Genomic DNA, 24,194 nt, shown 5'->3' with positions numbered 1-24,194 from the left:
ACGGGGAGAATGTGCAAACTCCACACAGACAGTCACCCGAGGATGGAATCGAATCCAGGGCCCTGATGCTGTGAGGCAGCAGCGCTAACCACTGTGCCGCCCTGTCTTACTGTGTTATACCAATGCATCAGGGTAACAGAGCAGAGTGCAGGATACAACTGCAGAGAGAGATTGACGTTAACATTAGCATTATCATGGTATTATCGCTGAACTGTTAATCCAGACACCCAGATAATGTTCTGGGAACCTGGGTTTGAACCATGCCACAGCACATGGTGAAATTGGAGTTCAATAAAAATCTGGAATTAGGAGTCTAATGATGAATCCATTGTCAATTGTCAGGAAAAACCTATCGAGTTCACTCATGTACTTGAGGGAAGGAACCTTACCTGGTTTGGCTAACATGTGAGCACCCTTGGTTAGAGACAAAAAGAACTGCAGATACTGGAATCCAAAGTAGACAGGCAGGAGGCTGGAAGAACACAGCAAGGCAGGCAGCATCAGGAGGGACAGGCAGGAGGCTGAAAGAGCGCAGCAAGGCAGGCAGCATCAGGAGGGACAGGCAGCAGGCAGGAAGAACGCAGCAAGGCAGGCAGCATCAGGAGGGACAGGCAGGAGGCTGGGGGAACACAGCAAGGCAGGCAGCATCAGGAGGGACAGGCAGGAGGCTGGAAGAACACAGCAAGGCAGGCAGCATCAGGAGCAACAGGCAGGAGGCTGGGAGAACACAGCCAGCCAGGCAGCATCAGGAGGGACAGGCAGCATCAGGAGGTGAAGAGGGGTTATACCCAAAATGCTGCCTTCTTCACCTCCTGATGCTGCCTGGCTTGCTGAGTTCTCCCAACCTCCTGCCTGTCCCTCCTGATGCTGCCTGACTGGTTATGTTCTCCCAGCCTCCTGCCTGTCCCTCCTGATGCTGCCTGGCTGGTTATGTTCTCCCAGCCTCCTGCCTGTCCCTCCTGATGCTGCCTGGCTGGTTATGTTCTCCCAGCCTCCTGCCTGTCCCTCCTGATGCTGCCTGACTGGTTATGTTCTCCCAGCCTCCTGCCTGTCCCTCCTGATGCTGCCTGGCTGGTTGTGTTCTCCCAGCCTCCTGCCTGTCCCTCCTGATGCTGCCTGGCTGGCTGCGTTCTTCCAACCTCCCTCTATCTGCTTGACATGTGGCCACAGCAATGGCGGTAACACTAAACAGTGTTCTGGGCAATAAATTGTCTGTGACACCCTCTTCCTGTGAATGAACCACGATAAAGTGAGCAGAGCAGCGCTAGCTCAGAGCAAAGAGGGTTTGAACAATGAGAGTCCCGATTTCCGTACATCGGGCACCTCAAGTGCTGTAGTTGGTGCTCGTCGATACCAAATGAGGGATAATTTTCTTTTTATGGACTGCAGCACCCTGCCCATTTGAGATCACCATTCCAACATGCAGTGGGCGTCTTGCTGGATGTGAGCAGTCGAGAATGTTCCACCTCTTCACTCTGATGTAGCACTGATTCAAAGTCTCATAGCTCCCCCCTTTCCCCCTATCATCACTGGCATTTTGTATGCTACCTTGTATCGGAGACACTGCTGGGGCTAGCAGCCAAAGTCTGGGCAGAGTGGCCAGCACTTCTTGGCAGTGTCATCCTCCTTACCCAAAGGTAGCAAATTAGTTTGTGCCGTCCCCAATGTTAGATTCCTAGGGGACCGCCATTCCTAAATTTGATCAGACCAAGAGTAACCTTTCTACTGTGGTGGGGTGGGGGGGTTGGAAAAGAGAGAGAATGGGGCAGTTGAGGGTGGGGGTGGAGAGAGAGAATGGGGCAGTTGAGGGTGGGGGGGAGAGAGAGAATGGGGCAGTTGAGGGTGGGGGGGAGAGAGAGAATGGGGCAGTTGAGGGTGGGGGTGGAGAGAGAGAATGGGGCAGTTGAGGGTGGGGGGGAGAGAGAGAATGGGGCAGTTGAGGGTGGGGGTGGAGAGAGAGAATGGGGCAGTTGAGGGTGGGGGGGAGAGAGAGAATGGGGCAGTTGAGGGTGGGGGGGAGAGAGAGAATGGGGCAGTTGAGGGTGGGGGGGAGAGAGAGAATGGGGCAGTTGTGGGTGGGGAGAAGAGAGAGAATGGGGCAGTTGTGGGTGGGGAAGAGAGAGAATGGGGCAGTTGAGGATGGGGGAGAAAGAATGGGGCAGTTGAGGTGGGGAGAGAGAGAGAAAGAATGGGGAGAGAGAGAAAGAAAGGGGGCAGTTGAGGGTGGGAGAGAGAGAGAGAATGGGGGCAGTTGAGGGTGGGGAGAGAGAGAGAGAATGGGGGCAGTTGAGGGTGGGGAGAGAGAGAGAATGGGGGCAGTTGAGGGTGGGGGCGAGAGAAAGAATGGGAGCAGTTGAGGGTGGGAGAGAGAGAGAATGGGAGCAGTTGAGGGTGGGAGAGAGAGAGAGTGAATGGGGGCAGTTGAGGGTGGGGAGAGAGAGAGAATGGGGCAGTTGAGGGTGGGGAGAGAGAGAATGGGGCAGTTGAGGGTGGGGGCGAGAGAAAAAATGGGAGCAGTTGAGGGTGGGAGAGAGAAAGAATGGGGCAGTTGAGGGAGAGAGAGAGAGAGAATGGGGCAGTTGAGGGTGGGGGCGAGAGAAAAAAATGGGAGCAGTTGAGGGTGGGAGAGAGAGAGAATGGGGCAGTTGAGGGAGAGAGAGAGAGAGAATGGGGCAGTTGAGGGTGGGGAGATAGAGAGAGAGTGGGGGCAGTTGAGGGTGGGGAGAGAGAGAGTGGGGGCAGTTGAGGGTGGGGAGAGAGAGAGAATGGGCCAGTTGAGGGTGGGGAGAGAGAGAGAATGGGGGCAGTTGAGGGTGGGGAGAGAGAGAATGGGGGCAGTTGAGGGTGTGGAGAGAGAGAGAGAGAGAATGGGACAGTTGAGGGTGGGGAGAGAGAGAGAGAATGGGGACAGTTGAGGGTGGGGAGAGAGAGAGAATGGGGGCAGTTGTGGGTTGGGGAGAGAGAATGGGGGCAGTTGAGGGTGGGGGAGAGAGAGAGAGAATGGGCCAGTTGAGAATGGAGAGACAGAGAGAGAATGGGCCAGTTGAGAATGGGGAGAGAGAGAGAATGGGGCAGTTGAGAGTGGGGAGAGAGAGAGAATGGGGCAGTTGAGGGTGGGGAGAGAGAGAATAGGAGCAGTTGAGGGTGGGGAGAGAGAGAATGGGGGCAGTTGAGAGTGGGGAGAGAGAGAGAATGGGGCAGTTGAGGGTAGGGGAGAGAAATAATAGGGACAGTTGAGGGTGGGGGAGAGAGTGAATGGGGGTAGTTGAGAGTGGGGGAAACAGAGAATTGGGGCAGTTGAGGGTAGGGAGAGAGAGAGAAGGGGGCAGTTGAGGGTAGGGGAGAGAGATAATAGGGACAGTTGAGGGTGGGGGAGAGAGTGAATGGGGGTAGTTGAGAGTGGGGAGAGAGAGAGAATGGGACAGTTGAGGGTGGGGAGAGAGAGAGAAAATGGGGCAGTTGAGAATGGGGAGAGAGAGAGAATGGGATAGTTGAGGGTGGGGAGAGAGTGAGAGAGAATGGGGGCAGTTGAGGGTGGGGAGAGAGAGCGAGAATGGGGCACTTGAGGGTGGAGAGAGAGAGTGAGAGAATGGGGGCAGTTGAGGGTGGGGAGAGAGAGCGAGAATGGGGCAGTTGAGGGTGGGGAGAGAGAGAGAATGGGGCAGTTGAGGGTGGGGAGAGAGAGAGAGTGGGGGCAGTTGAGAGTGGGGAGAGAGAGAGAATGGGGCAGTTGAGGGTGGGGAGAGAGAGAGAGAATGGGGACAGTTGAGGGTGGGGAGAGAGAGAGAATGGGGCAGTTGAGGGTGGGGAGAGAGAGAGAGTGGGGGCAGTTGAGGGTGGGGAGAGAGAGTGGGGGCAGTTGAGGGTGGGGAGAGAGAGAGAATGGAGCAGTTGAGGGTGGGGAGAGAGAGAGAGAATGGAGCAGTTGAGGGTGGGGAGAGAGAGAATGGGGCAGTTGAGGGTGGGGAGAGAGAGAGTGGGGCAGTTGAGGGTGGGGAGAGAGAGATTGGGGCAGTTGAGGGTGGGGAGAGAGAGAGAATGGGGCAGTTGAGGGTGGGGAGAGAGAGAGAAAGGGGGCAGTTGAGGGTGGGGAGAGAGAGAGAATGGAGCAGTTGAGGGTGGGGAGAGAGAGAATGGAGCAGTTGAGGGTGGGGAGAGAGAGAATGGGGGCAGTTGAGGGTGGGGAGAGAGAGTGTGGGGTAGTTGAGGGTGGGGAGAGAGAGAATGGGGGCAGTTGAGGGTGGGGAGAGAGAGAGAGAGAATGGGACAGTTGAGGGTGGGGAGAGAGAGAGAATGGGGACAGTTGAGGGTGGGGAGAGTGAGAGAATGGGGGTAGTTGAGGGTGGGGGAGAGAGAGAGAGAATGGGCCAGTTGAGAATGGGGAGAGAGAGAGAGAGAGAATGGGGCAGTTGAGAGTGGGGAGAGAGAGAGAATGGGGCAGTTGAGGGTTGGGGGAGAGAGAGAGAATGGGGCAGTTGAGGGTGGGGAGAGAGAGAATGGGGGCAGTTGAGGGTGGGGAGAGAGAGAAAGAAGGGGCAGTTGAGGGTGGGTGGAGAGAGAGAGAATGGGGGCAGTTGAGAGTGGGGGAAACAGAGAATTGGGGCAGTTGAGGGTGGGGAGAGAGAGAGAAGGGGGCAGTTGAGGGTAGGGGAGAGAGATAATAGGGGCAGTTGAGGGTTGGGGAGAGAGTGAATGGGGGTAGTTGAGAGTGGGGGAGAGAGAGAATGGGGGCAGTTGAGAGTGGGGAGAGAGAGAAAATGGGACAGTTGAGAGTGGGGAGAGAGAGAGAATGGGACAGTTGAGAGTGGGGAGAGAGAGAGAATGGGACAGTTGAGAGTGGGGAGAGAGAGAATGGGACAGTTGAGGTTGGGAGAGAGAGAGAGAGAGAGAATGGGACAGTTGAGGGTGGGGAGAGAGAGAGAATGGGGACAGTTGAGGGTGGGGAGAGAGAGAGAGAGAATGGGACAGTTGAGGGTGGGGAGAGAGAGGGAATGGGACAGTTGAGGGTGGGGAGAGAGAGCGAATGGGACAGTTGAGGGTGGGGAGAGAGAGTGAGAATGGGGGTAGTTGAGGGTGAGGGGGGTGAGAGAGAATGGGGCAGTTGAGGGTGGGGAGAGAGAGAGAGAATGGGGCAGTTGAGGGTGGGGGGGAGAGAGAGAGAATGGGGGCAGTTGAGGGTGGGGGGGAGAGACAGAATAGGGGCAGTTGAGGATAAATAGACAAGGTATTTTCCCTGGGGTGGTGGGCGTCCAAAGCTAGAGGTTTGGGGTGAAAGGGATAAGGGTTAAAGGAACCTAACGGCAACTTTTTCATGCAGAGGGTGGTGCATGTGTGGAATGAGCTGCCAAAGGAAGTGGTGGAAGCTGGAACAATTACAACATTTAAGAGGCACCTGGATAGGTATATGAACAGGGAGTGTTTACAGGGATGTGAGCCGGGTGCTGGCAAATGAGACCCAGTCAGAATGGGATATCTGGTTGGCATAGACTGGTTGGACTGAAAGGTCTGTTTCTGTGCCGTATAACTCCATTTGCAAGAAGATTGGTTTCAGAGCGCTGTTACAGGTGGAAGATTGAAACAGTTACTAGATCATGCTATAACGCAAATTCGCTGTAACGCAATTTGGGATGCTGTTTCTAAAGCGTGAACTTTTAAAACGTGTGTTGACTGTTGAGCGATTACATCACCAACGCTTTAAGTGCTGTTTCCGAAGTACAATCTTTCCATAACACGGGGTTGCACAAGAACGCAACCATTGTGTTATAGAAAGACTGTCTGTATGTCAGTGTGATGACCCCTGCAAGGCCCATGGGGAATCACCCCCTGTGGGTTTCATTGAGGATGAGGTCCCTCAGTAACACACAATGACCTGAGCCCTTTATAAAGCAGACCCAGGCCAGATTGGTTATAAACAGGTCTGGGCAGAGGGCATCATATCTGCCTGCTCCTGTTCCATGGTTATGTTTGATCCCAGGTGTCCTTGGAGATGGAGCACACGGTGTCCATCAGTGCCCTCGATGCCTTTAGAGAGAGGTGGACACTGCTGGGGGGGGGGGGAATGGAGAAAGAGCTGGGTATGTGGGGGGGGTGGAGTGGAATGCTTTATCTCCCCTTCCAATTAAATTGTGATCTCACCCTATTCCCATCCCTACCACACCTTCCCCACCTCCCCCTCCCACTCCCCCTCCCCTCTCCCTACCTGCCCTCTCCCTACCTCCCCCTCTCCTTACCTCCCCTCCCCTACCTCCCCTTTCCCTAATTGCCCCTCTCCCTACCTCTCCCTCCCCCTACCTCCCCATTCCCCCTCTCCCTCCCCATCTCCCCTTCTCCCCATCTCCCCATCTCCCCATCTCCCCTTCTCCCCATCTCCCCTTCTCCCCTTCTCCCCTTCTCCTACCCCTACCTTCCCCTTCTCCTACCCCTACCTTCCCCTTCTCCTACCCCTACCTTCTCCTTCTCCTACCCCTACCTTCCCCACCTCCCCCTCTCCCCCTCTCCCCCTCTCCTCTCCCCCTCTCCTCTCCCCCTCTCCTCTCCTCTCCTCTCCCCTACCTCCCCTCTCCGCCCCTCCCCTTCTTTCCACCCCTCCCCTTCTTTCCACCCCCCCCCCCCCACCTTTCCCTACATCCCCCTCACCTTCTGATGGTTTGCCTTGCAATGGCTTTGTGTATAGATATTGAATTGCCTTCACAAGTGATTGGTGATTGTTAATAGTGTAAAAGAAACAAAAAAAACATGTCTTGGTGATTTGGTGATGGGGGAAGAAAGCATTCAGTTGTGTGGAAGAGCCCTTTCGGGTATGTTTTGAAAAAAAAACAAGGTTTGTCCCGGCCTGGGATTAGCCTGTGTATGTCACAAGTCGTGGCTGTATTTAGTATTCAGCAATAAATGACATTCCTTTCCAGTCTGGCTCCCTGAGTTATGACGGTGAACAGCTCCCTCTCTGAGGACAAACTGAAATGTTCAAAGTGAAGCATCGGAGGAAATCTTTACGACTGTGAAGAGTTTTGATCGAAGTGAGAGGGAACAATTATTGATTTTAAGGTAGCCACTGAGAGTAAAGGGAGATGTGTAAGCTGAGAGCTGGAACCGATAAGATGGGCCGAACAGTCTTCTGCAAGATTACAAATGGCAATGAGTCTTCTCTCAAGTTGGAGTAAACCTATTTTTGGTGGACCTGTCTCCGGGCTTGAGCAGAGGGGCAGGTGTCGCCAAGGATCAGAGCGACTGTTGATCTGGGTTGGATTCCTGCAGTCTGTTGTTGTTGCTCTGTTCTGTCGAATGTTTTCGCAATGGCATTCCTGTGCACTTGTGGAGTCAAATGGTGACATTTCTTCCATTACCCTCGAGATGGTCCCAGCGAACCTGACCCAGCCCAGCATTTAGAAGTGGTTAGAGACAAAAAAAAAACTGCAAGTGCTGGAAGGTGGACAGGTAGGAGGCTGGAAAAACACAGCAAGCCAGGCAGCATCAGGGTTACACTAATTATTTCACAGTTTTCCCCATTAACAGGACTCAACATATTAGTGATATAATTTAACTGACTCTGTCTTGCCGATAGTTTTATCAGCAGACTTTTCAAATGTGGTGTGTAACACAGATCAGCGCAGACTGGATGGGCCGATGGGCCTCTTCTGTACTGTATCTAGGATCACTGGAGCAGAAATTTGAACCAGGGCCTCCTCACCCAAAGATAGGGACACTACCATTGAGCCTCTTCAGGTCCCTGTAAGCAGTGACTCATTGTGCTTGCTGGTGAGTTGGACGTTTGTCCTTTTGTTTTAACCGTAGGGTTTGAGCAGACATTCCAAAGAGATTAGAGTGGTGCTGGAAAAGCACAACAGGTCAGGCAGCATCCGAGGAGCAGGAAAATCGACGTTTCGGGCAAAAGCCCTTCATCGGATTGCCCAAAACATCGATTTTCCTGCTCCTCGGATGCTGCCTGACCTGTTGTGCTTTTCCAGCACCACTCTAATCTTGATTCTAATCTCCAGCATCTGCAGTACCCACCTCTGCCTATTTTTGAGGAGGTTGTCAGAGGAAATTATTGGGAAAGGTTCTGGTATCTGGGATGTTGTTTCTTAGCAACTTGTTGAACCAGGGTGGGGGTGGGGATTCTCTGTTTGACTTAAGTAAAAGAGTAAATGCTGGAAGCAGCGGTCAGGTTAGACAGTGCCGGCGATGAACAAGGTTAATGGTGGAATCGTGTTGGGGTGTTGGCATCTGGAGAAGCGATGGGCCTTGATTTTGGGAAAACCAGGTTGAACCCACATGACATTCGGGCAGTAGGGGAAGACACCAGCGTGTGTTCCCATGGAATCAGGACCCCAGGCTTGGGATTCCTGCCAAGCGACAGCTTCCAGCCAATCAGGGAGGAGCTCGGCTCCTTCCGTGCTCAGCAGCGCCATGGAGATGCCAGTGGCTGCTGCTGGAAGGACAGCCTTGGTAACCCACCATCAGGAAGTAACCAGGCTGCAGTCAGGTGATGTTGAGGGGGGGAGGGTATTTCTGTGGTTGGCGGTCATGGAGAGAGGTGAGGGGGTGAAGGGAGAGATAGAGGCAGGCCTACCCCAGGCGCCTGATGCCCACTCCCTTGATGAAATTCAGATTGCTGAAGATTGTGGGGCTACCCTCTTGTGATTTGTGGTCTGCCTTTCTGAGGAAGGATGCTCTTGCCCTTCAGGGAATACAGCGGAGGTTTACCAGTTGAATTCCTAGGTTGGCAGGACTGACATATGAGGAGAGATATCATCAGTTAGGGTTCTATTCACTGGAGTTTAGAAGAATCAGGAGGGATCTCAAGCAAAATTCTGAAACCCGAACAGAACCAGACAGATTAGATGCAGGAAGGATAATCCCACTGACGGGGATGTCAAGAACTAGGGGTCCTAGCTTAATGATAAAGGATAAAACTTTTAGGATTGAGATGAGGAAAAATTTCTTCACCCAAGAGGAGAAATTTCTTCACCCAGGGAGTATTGAGCCTGTGGAATTCACTATCATGGAATGTAGTCAAGGCTAGAACAAGTGTTTTTAGGAATAACATAGGTACGGATCGTGTAGCGATAGGGATCAAGGGGTATAGGGGGAGGACAGGGCTGGGATGATGAGCTCAATGATCACCCCTGGTCGTATTGACCAGGGAATCAGCGCGGGTGTGGAGTTGAGACCACAGTCTGTTAGATTAAGATCCAACATTGACAGATCTTAGTGAATGGTGCAGTAGCTTGAGGGGCTGAATGGCCTCCTATTGCTTGTATCTTCAGCGTATCAACAAGGTGACAACTGCCCATGGGATTATAGGGGGCTGGGATGCCCCGTGGCCCTTCCTGGTGAAGGTGATATGGCATTGGGATCTGGGTAACCTGCGAAACAGCAGGGGCCTGAGTGCAAGTGTAGTCATAGCAGACAGTACTGGAGTAACTGAGATGGTCTGGCAGTGACTGTGGAGAAAGAACTGGGAAAACTTCAAAGCTTCTGATTGAAGAGAGTCATAATGGACTCAATGTTAACTCTGTTTCTCTCTCTGTAGATACTGCCAGACCTGCTGAGTTTCTCCAGCATTCTCAGTTTCGCTGTCAGAGTCCCTGCATTTTGTTTAAAATGTCATTTCTTGTTTGGCTCGGCGAGATGTCCATTCTGCATTTGATATACGCATGAAGAACTCATGTACTTGTTTATTTTTCAATTTCACTCAGTGTGTGTTGAACTGTCTCGAGCACCTTTACTGAAATGGAGCATACATTCGACAAAATTGATTACTATCTTCTCTGTTGCACTTTTCATGACCTCCAAAGGCCCCCGACCACTTGTCAGTCGATGAAAACCCTTCCAAAGTGTTGTTCACTGTTGCAGTGTAGGAAACATGGCTGGTGTACGCACAGGACGATCCCACAGTCAGCAAAACGGCATTGACCAGATCAGCTGCTCTTGTGATGTGGATCACCGAAATGAAACTGATTCGAATGAAATCAACAATCGGCCATTTGAAGGGCTTCAGTTGGTGTCAGGGTGGTGCATCCATTCACCAACTCCCACCCTCCCCCCCCACCCGGCCAACCATAAAGCAGACCCTTCGGCCCAACCTTTCCATGCTGACCAAGTTTCCCAAACTGAACTAGTCCCATTTGCCTGCACTTGGCCCCTATCCCTCTGATCCTTTCTTATCCATGTACCTGTCCAAATATCTTTTAAATGTTGTAGTTGTACCCACCTCTACCCCTAGCAGTTTCTTCCATGCATGCACCGCCCTCCATGTGAAAACGTTGCCCCTCAGGTGCCTTTTAAATCTTTCCCTCTCTCACCTTTAACCTATTCCCTCTGGTTTTGGACTCCCCTACCCTAGAGGAAAGACTGTTGCTATTAACCTTATCTATGTCCCTTGTGATTTTATAAACCTCTGTAAGGTCTTCCCTCAACCTCCCACACTTGACCCTCCAGCCTCAGGATTTTACAAACCTCTGTAAACCCTTAGCATCTATGTGTTTGGAAGGTGCTGTCGAAGGAGCCCTGGGGAATTTCTGTTTCCTGACTCGACTGCTGTGTTACCAAAGATAGGCTGCATTACACGCAGCCCTCTGGATTTAACCTCTGGGTAAGAGCTGAGATTTCAAAGAAGGGCCCGACTAAATTAAGTAACGGCAGGGGAGAGTCATTTTACTTGGTCATTGAAGACTTTGTCAATGGCGATCTCACTTCCTGTTCTCCTCGCAGGAGCTGGGCGAATGATGTCATTCAGCTGAACACTCTGAGTGATGGTTACAAAGGGTGGCTCTGAAGGAGCTGTACTGTGGGAGCTGGACACATGCTGGCTTGGCTTTTGTGACTGAATGAGCCGCTGTGTCGGTGCTGGCTGGTTTCCAGGAGATTTACATTGCTAATTACTGCACGCCAGTGAATGAAGGCGACCGGCAAGAGAGTGCAGCCGTGGCTAGCGAGAAGCTGCGTTTGTGATGTTCCCGGGGTGGTGGCGATTGTGGTGGGGGCAAGGGGTGGGCAGTGGGGAGGAGTTTTCGTGAGTGTACATGCCTCCCAACCCGCGGCCCTTCACCTCCTCCCCTCAGCGGGAGACGCAAGAGTCGGGCCTGACGAGGCAAAGGAATCTCTCACCTCGTTCCTCTCCCGATTGCGAAAAGGTCAGCAGCGGTTAACACTGCTGCCTCGCAGCGCCAGGGACCCAGGTTCGATTCCAGCCTCGGGCAATTGTCTGTGTGGAGTTTGCACATTCTCCCCGTGACTGCATGGGTTTCCTCCCACAATCCAAAGATGTGCAGGTTTAGGGGAATTGGCCATAGGAAATTGCCCACAGTGTTCAGGGATGTGTAGGTTAGGCACATTAGTCGGGGTAAATGTAGAGTAATGTGGTAAGGGAATGGGTGGGGTACTCTTCGGAGGGTCGGTGTGGACTTGTTGGGCCAAATGGCCTGTTTCCACACGCTGACGATTCTGTGATTCTATGATTAAGGGTCAGTTGTTGTCAAATCCTGACTGCACTCAGTCAGGAAACCTCCTATCCCTTTTCGGGAAGGCAGGGATTCAGTCCGTTTCCTGTGGCACATCTGGTCTCGGTCCAAAAGAACACCGTCAGAAACTATATAAGATCCAGGAGCAGTCCATTCAGCCCATTCTGTCCGTGCTACCACCCACCTTCCAGCCCTTGATTTCTTGATGTTGAGGGACGTGGGAAAGTGGAGATGGAGTGGAAGAGAGCTGCCGTGATATAGCTGCAGGGGACAGCAGGCTCTGGATGGCCAAATGGCCTACTCTGTTTCCTGCGAGCCATGGTTCTGTCGGCTATGGTACCTTAAACACATGTATCTGAAGTTTTCTTTCCAGATTGGATAAAGGGGCGATGATGATAAAGGGGAATTGTCTCTGGGCTCGAGACTCAAAGGCCTGGGCTAATGGTTTCTGGCCACAGGTTCAAGTCTCTCTTGAAATGTAAATGCGATTTAATTAAAATCTGGAACCGAAAGCCAGTGATGATCTCCAGAGAATTGTTACCCTGGTTCATGGGTAATAAATGATGGGCGATAAAGTGACACCTTCATCCCATGAAAGGATGGCGTGAGTCAGGATACAATGTCTCATCAAACATGCACAGTTGCTGAAAGTAGGGAGGGAGTTAATACTTGGGTTTCCCTAAAGCTGTGAGAGGTTGGAGGAGGTCCCTTACATACAGGAACAATTGAAGAGCTTCCTAAACAGCAAACTCATTTGGAGAAATCCTCCTGATTCATACAGGTGGCCGTGTGACATTGGCGCTTGCTATGCATATGCACGCACACGTTCAGGTGCACACCCACAGGCACACGCATGTGCACATGTATGAACAGTCATGCAGATGCGCACACACGCATGCACATGCACACAGAAACTCGCACATGTGCACACAGGCACGTCACACACACACACTCAAACCCCCCACTCCCCCCTCCCCCCCACACACAAAGACACAGTCACGCACAAACCATGAAAGTTAAGCAAGCTAACATTTTGTTGACTTTGTTTGGTCTGTGTATGACTGAATCCTACACTGATTTTGGAAACCTGTTTGGAACTGTCTTTAGCTGCAACATGCACATGAAGTGAAACATTGTGTCGGGTCTGATCTTTTTTCTAAGAGTGCAGGTTCATAGCTCCTTGAAAGTGGAGTCGCAGGTAGATAGGATCGTGAAGAAGGCGTTTGGTCAGAGTATTGAGTACAGGAGTTGGGAGGTCATGTTGTGGCTGTACAAGACATTGGTTAGGCTACTATTGGAATATTGCATGCAATTCTGTTCTCCTTCCTATCGGAAAGATGTTGTGAAACTTGGAAGGGTTCAGAAAAGATTTACAAGGATGTTGCCGAGGTTGGAGGATCTGAGCTACAGGGAGAGGCTGCACAGGCTGGGGCTGTTTTCCCTGGAGCGTCGGAGGCTGAGGCTTATAGAGGTTTACAAAATTATGAGGGGCATGGATAGGATAAATAGGCAAAGTATTTTCCCTGGGGTCAGGGGGTCCAGAACTAGAGGGCATAGGTTTAGGATGAGAGGGGAAAGATATAAAAGGGGCAACTTTTTCACGCAGAGGGCAGTACGTGAATGGAATGAGCTGCCAGAGGAAGTGGTGGAGGCTGGTACAATTGCAACATTTAAGAGGCATTTGGATGGGTATATGAATAGGAAGGGTTTGGAGGGACATGGGCTGGGTGCTGGCAGATGGGACTAGATTGGGTTGGGATATCTGGTCGGCATGGACAGGTTGGACCGAAGGGTCTGCTTCCATGCTGTGCAACTCTATGACTCTAATTGCCGGGGCTGTTTGGGGATGTACTGGGGGGGGTTGTGGTGGTGAGAGGAGATTTTAGCTAGTTCCAAATAAAAATTCACCTATTTACTTTTCGACCGGAATACACTGGGGGTGTCTAGCATTCAGTATCCGATTGCTGTACCTCAGTGCTGGGTATGTCATGCTGGCTGCTTCCAAGCAATAGTTCAGTGCTCTTGCAGCTGAGGTGGGGTCACCCCAGTGCATTGGCCCATGGGGATGGGAATCGATCTAACCTGAGGTTCTGACTGGTCTGGGAGGAATGCAGATAGTGGTCATTGAGTGAGCAGAGCTCATTTGTAAGAGTGAGTGAGTGGGCTGAAAATTAATGGCCAAATACAACTTTGAGGTGAACATCAAATAGCTGTTGAGCCGTTGCTGAGTGGTCAGACTGGAAGAGTTCCCATTGTTTGAGTCTGGAGATTGGATGCATGTGTAGCATCCACTTGGAACAGAATTGTCAGCACAAGTGCAGGCTGTTCAACTCAACTGAGATATGGCAGTGTTTCAACTCCATATAAGACTCCTCCCATTCCTGTTTCATCTCCATTCCCTTTTCCATCCTTCCCCTGAATTAATTGCAACAACCAACTCTGGGACAATGTCAATGGGCTAGTAATCCGGAACCTCAGGTTTATGTCCTGGGGATGGGAGTTTAAATTCCACCACAGCAGTTTAGGGTCATAGAGTCATAGAGATGTACAACACAGAAACAGAGCCTTCGGTCCAACCCATCCATGCCGACCAGATATCCCAACCCAAATCTAGTTGCACCTGCCAGCACCCGGCCCATATCTCTCCAAACCCTTCCTATTCATATACCCATCCAGATGCCTTTTAATTGTTGTAACCATACCAGCCTCCACCACTTCCTCTGGCAGCTCAGTCCATACACGTACCGCCCTCTGCGTGAAAAAGTTGCCCCTTAGGTCTCTTTGATATCTTTCCCCTCTCACCCTAAACCTATGCCCTCTAGTTCTGGGCTCCCCCACCCCAGGGAAGAGACTTTGTCTACTTATCCTATCCATGCCCCTCATGATTTTATAAATCCCTATAAGGTCAATTGAAAAACATTTAACGAAAAACTAGTCCAACAAGAACCCCGTAACCATTGTTGATTGTTGTAAAATGGTGACAGTAGTGGTGTAGTGGCCAGAGCTGAGGCCTTGCGAGCAGCAGTGAAGCCTGGTGTTTCTGGGCAGGTCTTAGCCCAGCCTCGGGGGAGAGAGGGAGCCATCTTGGGGAAAGCCCAGCTCAAAGCATCTGTAGGCCCTTTGACTTATTAACTTTGTTTCTTTATTTTCTACTTTTATGCTAAGAAGGCTGTAGTGCTGAACTTTTTAACTTCTTTTTCTTTCTATTTCTGTAACTAAGGTTTGTACGTAGGTACTTTGTACCTAAGATGGCACCGTTTGTGGTGACATTGTACATTTTTCACTGTACTCTTGTATCCATTATTCTTGTACATGTGACAATAAAACCTAAATCTAAAAATCCACCTTTTAGGGACTGTCGTTACCTGGTCTGGCCTATATGTGACTCCAAACCCACAGCAATGTGGTTGACTGTTAACTGCCCTCTGGGGCAATTAGGGATGGGTTCAGCTTAATAAGTGCTGGTATAGCTTATGTGTTTGTATCCTGTGAAAGAATCTTTTCAGAACCGAGACAACGTGCACCTTTGAGTTCTCTCTGTTTAGAATCATCGAGTCATAGAGATGTACAGCATAGAAACAGACCCTTCAGTTCAACTCTAGTTCTGGACACCCCCACCCTGGGGAAAAGACCTTGTCTATTCACCCTATCCATGCCCCTCATGATTGTACAAACCTCTATAAGGTCACCCTTCAGCCTCCAATGCTCCAGGGAAAACAGCACCAGCCTATTCAGTCTCTCCCTAAAGCTCAAATCCTCCAACCCTGGCAACATCCTTGTAAATCTTTTCTGATCCCTTTCAAGTTTAACAACATCCTTCTACAATTGTACTAATTTACACAAACCATTCGTGGTTGTTTGAGTGTTGCAGAAGTTGACTTGGGGCAATTATTAATCACTGTTCTTTTTCTTGAAACCTTTTTCAGCTGTGAACTTGGACCAGAAGCCAAAAAATCAACATCCCAGGTTTAAGGTGAGATTTATTTCTAGTTTCTGCTCCCTTTGCACTAAATACTCGGTCTGCAATGCTGTGATTCCCATTTCTGGCTAAATACTTTGGTGTGGAGAGCTTTTAGGGTTTTTGTCGATTCTTTTCCTGTGCCTACAAGTGATGATCAGTCACATGTTCCACATTGAGAAGCACCTTTAGATCGTTTCCCTCAGTTTTAACCGGGATTAAATGCACGGCACAGGAACAGACCATTCGGCCCAACCCATTTAGGCTTCACTTGAGCATCCTCTCATCTTTCTCTTCAATATTGATCAACAGAGTCCTACATCTGCTTCTCCCTCATCTACTTTTCCAGTTCGCTCTTAAATGCATTTAAAATATTCGCTTCCTGTGATTGTCTACAGAGGGTGGTAGAGGCGGAATCATGGACTATGTTTTAAGGCAGAAGGAGGTGAGTTTCTTTATGAACCAGGGAGTCCATGGGCTCATTGGGAATATTGAGGCTACAATCTGCTCAGCTGTGATTATATGGAATGGTGTAACAGGCTGGAGGGGGCTCAGTTGTTCGCATGCAACAGCAAATTTGTTGCAAGATGTTCCTTCCCGAACTCTCCTTTGGATTTCCTGGTGACTATCCTGTCAATGGCCTCTTGCTCACTTCCTCTTGAGGGTTGCCATTCTCCATCACAACCTTCACAGCAGTTTAAAGATGCCAATGGTTCATGGTTAGTGCTGCTCCCTCACAGCGCCAGGGACCTGGGTTCGATTCCACCCTTGGGTGACTCTCTGTGCGGAGTTTTCACATTTTCCCCGTATCCACGTGGGTTTTCCTCTGGGTGCTCCAGTTTCCTCCCACAGCCCAAAGATGGGCAGGTCAGGGTGGATTGGCCAAGCTAAATTACCCCATATTGTCCAGGGGTGTGCAGGCTAGATGGATTAGCCATGGGGAGTACAGGGTTACAGGGGTGGGGTAGGGAGGCGGTCTGGGTGGGATGCTGTTTGGAGGGTTGATGTGGACTCGATGGGCCGAATGGTCTGCTTCCACACCGTGGGGCTTCAGTGAATTTGGTCACTTCCATCAGTTTCGGCCTTTTCTTTGTTCAAACAAATTAAAATTAAAAATGCAGTGAAGCCTCTCCTATCAGTTTCCTGGATTGTTTTGGAATGCTCTTGTGTATATAGAAGGCCGAATCAAGTGTCCTTTTGTAGCGGAATATGGTCATGAAGGCAATGAAAATAAACACTCAAATATTGGCTTGTTAACCGACGCATGCACTAACTCGAAAGCAGTCTGTATAAACTGTGGTTTGTTCTGCATGACTGCAACCTGAATGAAAATGCTTACTTCATCCAAGACTTGAAAGAACTGTTCTGTGGCTAAAGCTTTATTCTTGCCCAGTCTCTTCGCTGAATTGTATACATGTAGGGGGTTACCTGTGCAGAGATGTGTGTGGGTCTGTATGTGTGTGACTTCAAACCATTCTCAGTGTTGAGAGACTGTCGAGGATGGGGGAGGATTTGGGTGGCTGAGTGAGGTGTCTGTTTCCGTTTCCCTTATCCTAATTGAAACCTATCTTTTGGTTGAAGGAAGGAGGATTTGCGTTTACGTAGCACCTTTCATAACTTAGCTGGATGCCCCAAAGTGGTTGCGAACCAATGAAGGGCATGCAGCAGTGTCGGAAACACAGCAACTGATTTGTGCACAGCAAGCTCCTTGAAAGCAGTGAGATCGTGATCAGGTGGAAAAAGCAAAACTGTAAGGAAACAGAAAACAAAGTTTCCTCGACACTGTCCCCATCTAATCCTCCCAGGTCAGGGGCTGCACGGGGTTCGATACAGAGTAAAACACTCTCTATTCTTTTAAAGTAAAACACAGTGACCATCAGACACTCCAAGGACAAATGCAACATGGTGTCAGACACAAAACAAAGCTTATTCTACTCTTTGAAACTAAAAGTAAACTGACCTGAGAGAGGTTTACAAAATCATGAGAGACATCGATAGGATAAATAGACCAAGTCTTTTCCCTGGGGTCAGAGAGTCCAGAACTAGAGGGCATAGGTTTAAGGTGAGAGGGGAAAGATATAAAAGAGACCTCAGGGACAACTTTTTCACGCAGAGTGTGGTATGTGTATGGGATGAGCTGCCAGAGGAAGTGGTGGAGGCTGGTACAATTGCAACATTTAAAAGGCATTTGGATGGGTATATGAATAGGAAGGGTTTGGAGGGATATGGGCCAGGTGCTGGCAGGTGGGACTAGATTGGGTTGGGATATCTGGGCGGCATAGATGGGTTGGACCGAAGGGTCTGTTTCCATGCTGTACATCACAATGACTCTATGAAAGCCAAGCTCCCTTGGCTCTCTCCCCATCAAATGTTCCCAGGTCAGGGACTGCACAGGGTTTAATACAGAGTAAGGCTCTCTCTACTCTTTTAAAACTGAAGGGAAATGGAAAATAAAATTTTCTCAGCATCGTCCCCATCAAATACTTGCAGGTCAGGGACAGCACAAAGTTAGATACAGAGCAAAACTCTGGCTGTTCGTTTGAACTAAAAGTGGGAAGTATTTTCCTGGTCTATCACCAGTGCCCCAGTACTTTCTCCGAGTGTTAATTCTTGTAATTTATACATGTTTGATGTGCACTTGAATTTTGATTTGCTTTACTGGATTATGACAGTCAGTGTAAACACAGATTTTTAAAACAAAACTAGTGAGTATCACTCTTACCTTTCAAGGAGAAATTTATGATTTTAATTCCTACCTCAGAGATCTGAGTACAGACACACAGCTGACCTGCCAACACAGTGCTGTGGGACTGCTACTGTATCGGAGCACCCATCCAACAGAGGGAATTTTAAACCTTTGTGTTTTTCAGGTGAACGTAAAATGTCCCATCTCACTATTTTTGAAAAAGCGTAGAATTTTCCCCAGTCTGACCAATATTCACTCCTCAACTAATTGTGGACAGATTACCTGGTCATGGTCATATGGGATCTTGCTGTGTGCAGACTGGCTGCTGTATTACAGACAGTGAAGTACAGGTCGTTCTGCTATAACATGCAGTTCATTCACGCGAATTTGCTTTAGCGCGATTGATGAACTGCAGAGACTGTGTTTCTAAAACGTGAACTTTTAAAATGCGATTACATCCTGAACACTCTTAAGCGCTGTTTCTAAAGTGTGATTTTTCTGTAATGTGGGGTCGCACAAAGACACAACCGTCATGTTATAGAAGAACTGACTGTACTTTTGATGTGTTGCAGAGCGCTTTGGAATGTTCTGAGGTTGCGCCAGGTGCTTTGTAAATGCAGGTTGTCTCTTCAGGGTGTGACTATATCATTATGTCTGTGACAGTCCCTACATGAGCGTTGGATCTTGAATTCTGGTTGCGTTGGTGTGTGGCTTTCCTCAGCGTTGCTATCTGCTTTTCACTGAGCTCTTTACACTCACCCCCGATGGGAGTTTGTCTTTGGTGCAGAACGTTTGATGAACTGTACCTCAGGCTGATCGAGCGATGGTCCTACATTGGGCCAGTTTCGTTTTGAAAGTTGACCATTTCTGTGCAGGTTGATGGCATGGTGCGGAGCCAGAATTATTTCCCTTTTAAAGCTGGAGGAGGGAGAGCTGTGTTTGGCCGGATATTTTTGCAGCAGCTAATGCCCGATGTTATTTTTACGAATTTGGCAGTGCAGCACCTTGGTTCATTACACTGCTTCAGCCAAATTCAGACAGCGTGTTATTGGACAGCAGTAAGCCAGAGTCTGTCAAAAACAAAGAGGCAGGAAGTACAAATCCCACTAGTATCCGTGTTTAATGTGCCATGGATTATCCGTTCTGCTACATCACAGCTTTGTTCACTCACCCTGGTTTACCCTGGAGATTAGGCTTTCTGCTCCCTTCCTGTCAAGGTATTGAATGTTACTGGAGGGCATTGATATTCAGTCAATGTGACTGCCATTTCGTTGCATAAAGCGTTAAGGATGCGATGTAAATGGCTACGTTGTTATTGTGTGGGCAAAAAGTGAGACTTCCTTCCATTTAGAGTCATAGAGTTGTACAGCACGGAAATAGACCCTTTGGTCCAACTTGTCCATGCCAGTCCGACCTGCCTATCTTCTTTTCCACCTATCCACTCCACCCTCTCCTCCCTGACCTATCACCTTCATCCCCTCCCCCACTCACCCATTGTCCTCTATGCTACTCTCTCCCCACCCCCACCCTCCTTTAGCTTATCTCTCCATGCTTCAGGCTCACTGCCTTTATTCCTGATGAAGGGCTTTTGCCCGAAACGTCGATTTCGCTGCTTGTTGGATGCTGCCTGAACTGCTGTGCTCTTCCAGCACCACTAATCCAGTATTTGGTTTTCAGCATCTGCAGTCATTGTTTTTACCAACCAGATATCCTAACCTAATCTACTCCCATTTGGCCTATATCCCTCCAAACTCGTCTGTGATAAATGGGCGTAACTTGTGAGGTGCCACACGATTGGGTCCTTGGACACCAGCTATTTACAATCTACATTAACGACTCGGACACAGAGGTAGAAGGCCCTGTAGCCAGATTTGTGGACGACACAAAAATAGGCGGGATGGGAAATTGCAATGAGGAAAGCAGGACCTTACAAATGGACGTAGCTAGGTTAGGAGAGTGGGCCAATATGTGGCAGATGCAGTTTAACATGGGTAAGTGTGAGGTCATGCATTTGGGTCAAAAAAGTGGGAAGGCGACTTATTACCTAAAATAGGAGAGACTTCGGGGTCCTCTGGTGCAGAGGGATCTAGGTGCAACTGTTCATGAGGCACAGAAACTAGTGTGCAGGTACAGCAGATAAGAAAGGAAGGGAATGAAATGGTGGCTTTTATAGTGAATGGAATAGAACATCAAGGTAAGAAGTATTGTTACAACTGTACAAAGTACTGGTGAGAGTGCCCCTGGGGTATTATGCACAGTTTTGGACCCCTTATTTGAGGAAAGATGTAGTGGCTTTGGAGGCAGTTCAGAGGCGGTTAGACCCCCCTACCGTGGGGGAAAGTCCTTGTTTATTTACCCTATCCATGCCCTCATGATTTTATAAACCTCTCCGAGGTCACCCCTCAGCCTCTGACACTCCGGGGAAAACAGCCCCAGCCTATTCAGCCTCTCCCAATAGCTCCAACCCTCCAACCCCGGCAACATCTTCGCAAATCCTTCAAGTTTCACAACATACTTCCTATATTAGGGAGACCAGAATTGAAGACAAAAGTGGCCTCACCAATTTATATTTAGCTGAGTTGGCTGGACGCATGCTCGCATTGCAGAGTGACACCCACAGCGTGGGTTCACTTCCAGTGTGGCTGAAGTTACCTGGTGATCCTCAGGTTAAACCACATGAGTCGTGTGCCTCACTCTCTGTGTTGAGAGAGCAGCCCTATGGTCTGGTCAGACGGCGGTGACTTTACAATCTCAAAATGTTGCAGCAGCGAGGCGAGAGTGAGGACTGCAATTGCTGGAGAGTTAGACTGGATTGAGTGTGGCACTGGAAGAAGCAGAGCAGGTCAGCCTGAAGGGTCCTGCCTGAAACGTTGACTCTCCTGCTCCTCAGATGCTGCCTGACCTGTTCCTAGTACCCCACTTTGTTGGCAAAGCGTTTGCAGCCAACTGTTGTTGAAGTGTAATTGCTGTAGTGGGGACCAGGGCAGATGATTTCCCACTTTTCCTAAACAGCAACCTGAGGGCGACCAGATCATCTGGTTTTGTGATGTTAATTGAGGGGTCAACGTTGGCCAGTATGAGAGGGACCAGTTCCTCGGGCCCTCTTAGCGATCGTACTTACAGAGGTTTTTTTTTAAAAACGTTGATCTGAGAATACAGACAAGGTCTGGCTTTAGTTTCCCATTGGCAAGGTGGCACGACTGACAGTGGAGCATTACTACTGAGCATGGTGGCTCAGTGGTTAGCACTGCTGCCTCACAGCATCAGGGTCCCAGGTTCAATTCCCCCCTTGGGCGACTGTCTATGTGGAGTTTGCACCTTCTCCCCATGTCTGCGTGGGTTTCCTCTGGGGGCTCCGGTTTCCTCCCACAGACCAAAGATGAATTGGCCATGCTAAATTGCCCATTGTGTTAGGTGCATTAGTCAGAGGGAAATGGGTCTGGGTGGGTTACTCTTCGGAGGGTCGATGTGGACTGGTTGGGCTGAGGGGCCTGTTTCCTCACTGTAGGGAATCGAATCATTCTGGGAACTCTGCTGGGCGTATTCACTGAGGTTATTGTGTTTGAATCCTCGGGGTGGGATTGAACCCCAACCTCGTGGCTCAGAGATGAGACTCAGACAGTTGGCTCCTGGAATAAAGCAATAAATAGCTTTACTCTTGACCTGAAGTAATTTTTTTGTTTGCAAGCAATTATACTTTATTCAGAACTGTACATTCACAGTTACTAAGGCAGTTCAGATCTGGAGAGTTATTGCGTTCAGAGGAGAAAATAAACATTCAGGTTTTGACTCTCTCGATAGTTAAAACTAATCCAAAAATATTTCTTAATTATGCTAGGTATTAAGAACTATTTACATGTATCTGAGGCATCAGGAGGGTGAAGTAATGACAATGCAACCATTCTAGTCCCTGTGTTTGGAGGAAAGACTCGGGATGTAAATTTTAAAATGTCTAAAGGTGGCCCCTTGTACATTTATGCAACATCTTGTTAGTAATGCATCAGGGAAGGGCTCTCTGACCTGTTGCAACTCAATCTGCAGCTTTCTGCAATGCTGGATCAAATATGTTTAAACGTCGCTCAGTTGGAGCTACTCACTGACTTCACTACAGATTAGCAACGTGCAAGAGACAGTGCGGCCAAGCGTTTACACATCTGAACCTTGGCTGAGTCCTGGGTTTGCTGTTGGGTGCTCTGCATTCCAGTAGCCTGGAATCCACACTGCCAGGCTTCGAGAACCTTAGAAGTTAGGAAGGATATTATTAAGCTGGAGAGGGTTCAGAAAAGATCGATCAGGATGTCACTGGGAATGGAGGGTCTGAGTTGTAAACAAAGGCCAGATAGGCTGGGATGTTTTTCACTGGAGGGTGACCTTATAGAGGTTTGTAAAATCACGAGGGCTATAGATAGGATGAATGGCAGGTGTCTTTTCCTGAGGGTGGGAGATTTTGAAACTAGGGGGCATACTTCTAAGGTGAGAGGAGAGAGATTTTTAAAAATACACAAGGGGCAACTTGTTTTGTCCAGAATGGTTTGGACTGAATTACCTTTGTTGCCACATGTACTCAAATGAATACAGTGAGGAGTTTACAGTCACCTCATTACAGCATCGTCTCAGCTACAGGTACTGAAGGTCACCTTCTTAAAAAACACAAAAAACTAGAAAGGTGAAGAAATAAATAGTCCAGTATTATTGGTAATAGGAATAAATTAGAAAAATAAAGATGTAAAACAGTCAGAATATCAGTTTTTCTGACCCGGCCCATTCAGCACCAGGCCCACTGCCTCATTGCTGCCTGAGCTAGAGATCTCAATGTCTGGGTCACCCCACATTAGGCACTAATTCTGGGCTGACTTTGCTGACACTGCTAAACCCACACTCACCCTGCGACCGAGAGTCCCGGGCACTGCTGCCAGGCTGGGCTGCAGCTGGGTCTCAAGTCTCCTTTCGGCCTGCTGGTGCTGGCATCGAGAATGGTTCACTTTCACTGCCCCAATGGCAGGATAGCGCCTTTATATGCCGCTATGTCCTCTCACCGGGAGAATGTACCCGGCGCTATGTCCTCTCACCGGGAGAATGTACCCGGCGCTATGTCCTCTCACCGGGCGAATGTACCCGGCGCTATGTCCTCTCGCTGGGAGAATGTACCCGGCGTTATGTCCTCTCACCGGGACAATGTACCCGGCGTTATGTCCTCTCACCGGGAGAATGTACCCGGCGCTATGTCCTCTCACCAGGAGAATGTACCCGGTGCTATGTCCTCTCACCAGGAGAATGTACCCGGTGCTATGTCCTCTCGCCGGGAGAATGTACCCGGTGCTATGTCCTCTCACCGGGAGAATGTACCCGGCGCTATGTCCTCTCGCCGGGAGAATGTACCCGGCGCTATGTCCTCTCGCCGGGAGAATGTACCCGGTGCTATGTCCTCTCACCAGGAGAATGTACCCGGTGCTATGTCCTCTCGCTGGGAGAATGTACCCGGCGCTATGTCCTCTCGCTGGGAGAATGTACCCGGCGCTATGTCCTCTCGCCGGGAGAATGTACCCGGTGCTATGTCCTCTCGCCGGGAGAATGTACCCGGTGCTATGTCCTCTCACCAGGAGAATGTACCCGGCGCTATGTCCTCTCACTGGGAGAATGTACCCGGTGCTATGTCCTCTCACCAGGAGAATGTACCCGGTGCTATGTCCTCTCACTGGGAGAATGTACCCGGTGCTATGTCCTCTCACCAGGAGAATGTACCCGGCGCTATGTCCTCTCGCTGGGAGAATGTACCCGGCGCTATGTCCTCTCGCCGGGAGAATGTACCCGGCGCTATGTCCTCTCGCCGGGAGAATGTACCCGGTGCTATGTCCTCTCACCGGGAGAATGTACCCGGCGCTATGTCCTCTCGCCAGGAGAATGTACCCGGCGCTATGTCCTCTCGCCGGGAGAATGTACTCGGTGCTATGTCCTCTCACCAGGAGAATGTACCTGGTGCTATGTCCTCTCACCAGGAGAATGTACCTGGTGCTATGTCCTCTCGCCGGGAGAATGTACCCGGCGCTATGTCCTCTCACCGGGAGAATGTACCCGGCGCTATGTCCTC

The 24,194-nt window shown here is 49.8% G+C and overlaps 1 protein-coding gene across 4 annotated transcripts in view; it reads left to right on the top strand.

Annotated features, from left to right (window-relative positions):
• LOC140458478 (talin-2) overlaps positions 1–24,194 on the top strand; it is a 327,438-nt gene that overhangs the window by 95,533 nt on the left and 207,711 nt on the right. For all 4 annotated transcript variants that reach the window (XM_072553130.1, XM_072553131.1, XM_072553133.1 and 1 more), the window contains one exon: positions 15,389–15,435. The gene's annotated coding sequence lies outside the window, so the exon portion shown is untranslated. The remainder of the gene's footprint in view (positions 1–15,388; positions 15,436–24,194) is intronic.

The sequence above is a fragment of the Chiloscyllium punctatum genome, chromosome 33, assembly GCF_047496795.1.
Source record: "Chiloscyllium punctatum isolate Juve2018m chromosome 33, sChiPun1.3, whole genome shotgun sequence".
NCBI lineage: Eukaryota > Metazoa > Chordata > Chondrichthyes > Orectolobiformes > Hemiscylliidae > Chiloscyllium > Chiloscyllium punctatum.
This window is presented reverse-complemented; position numbering and strand designations above follow the sequence as displayed.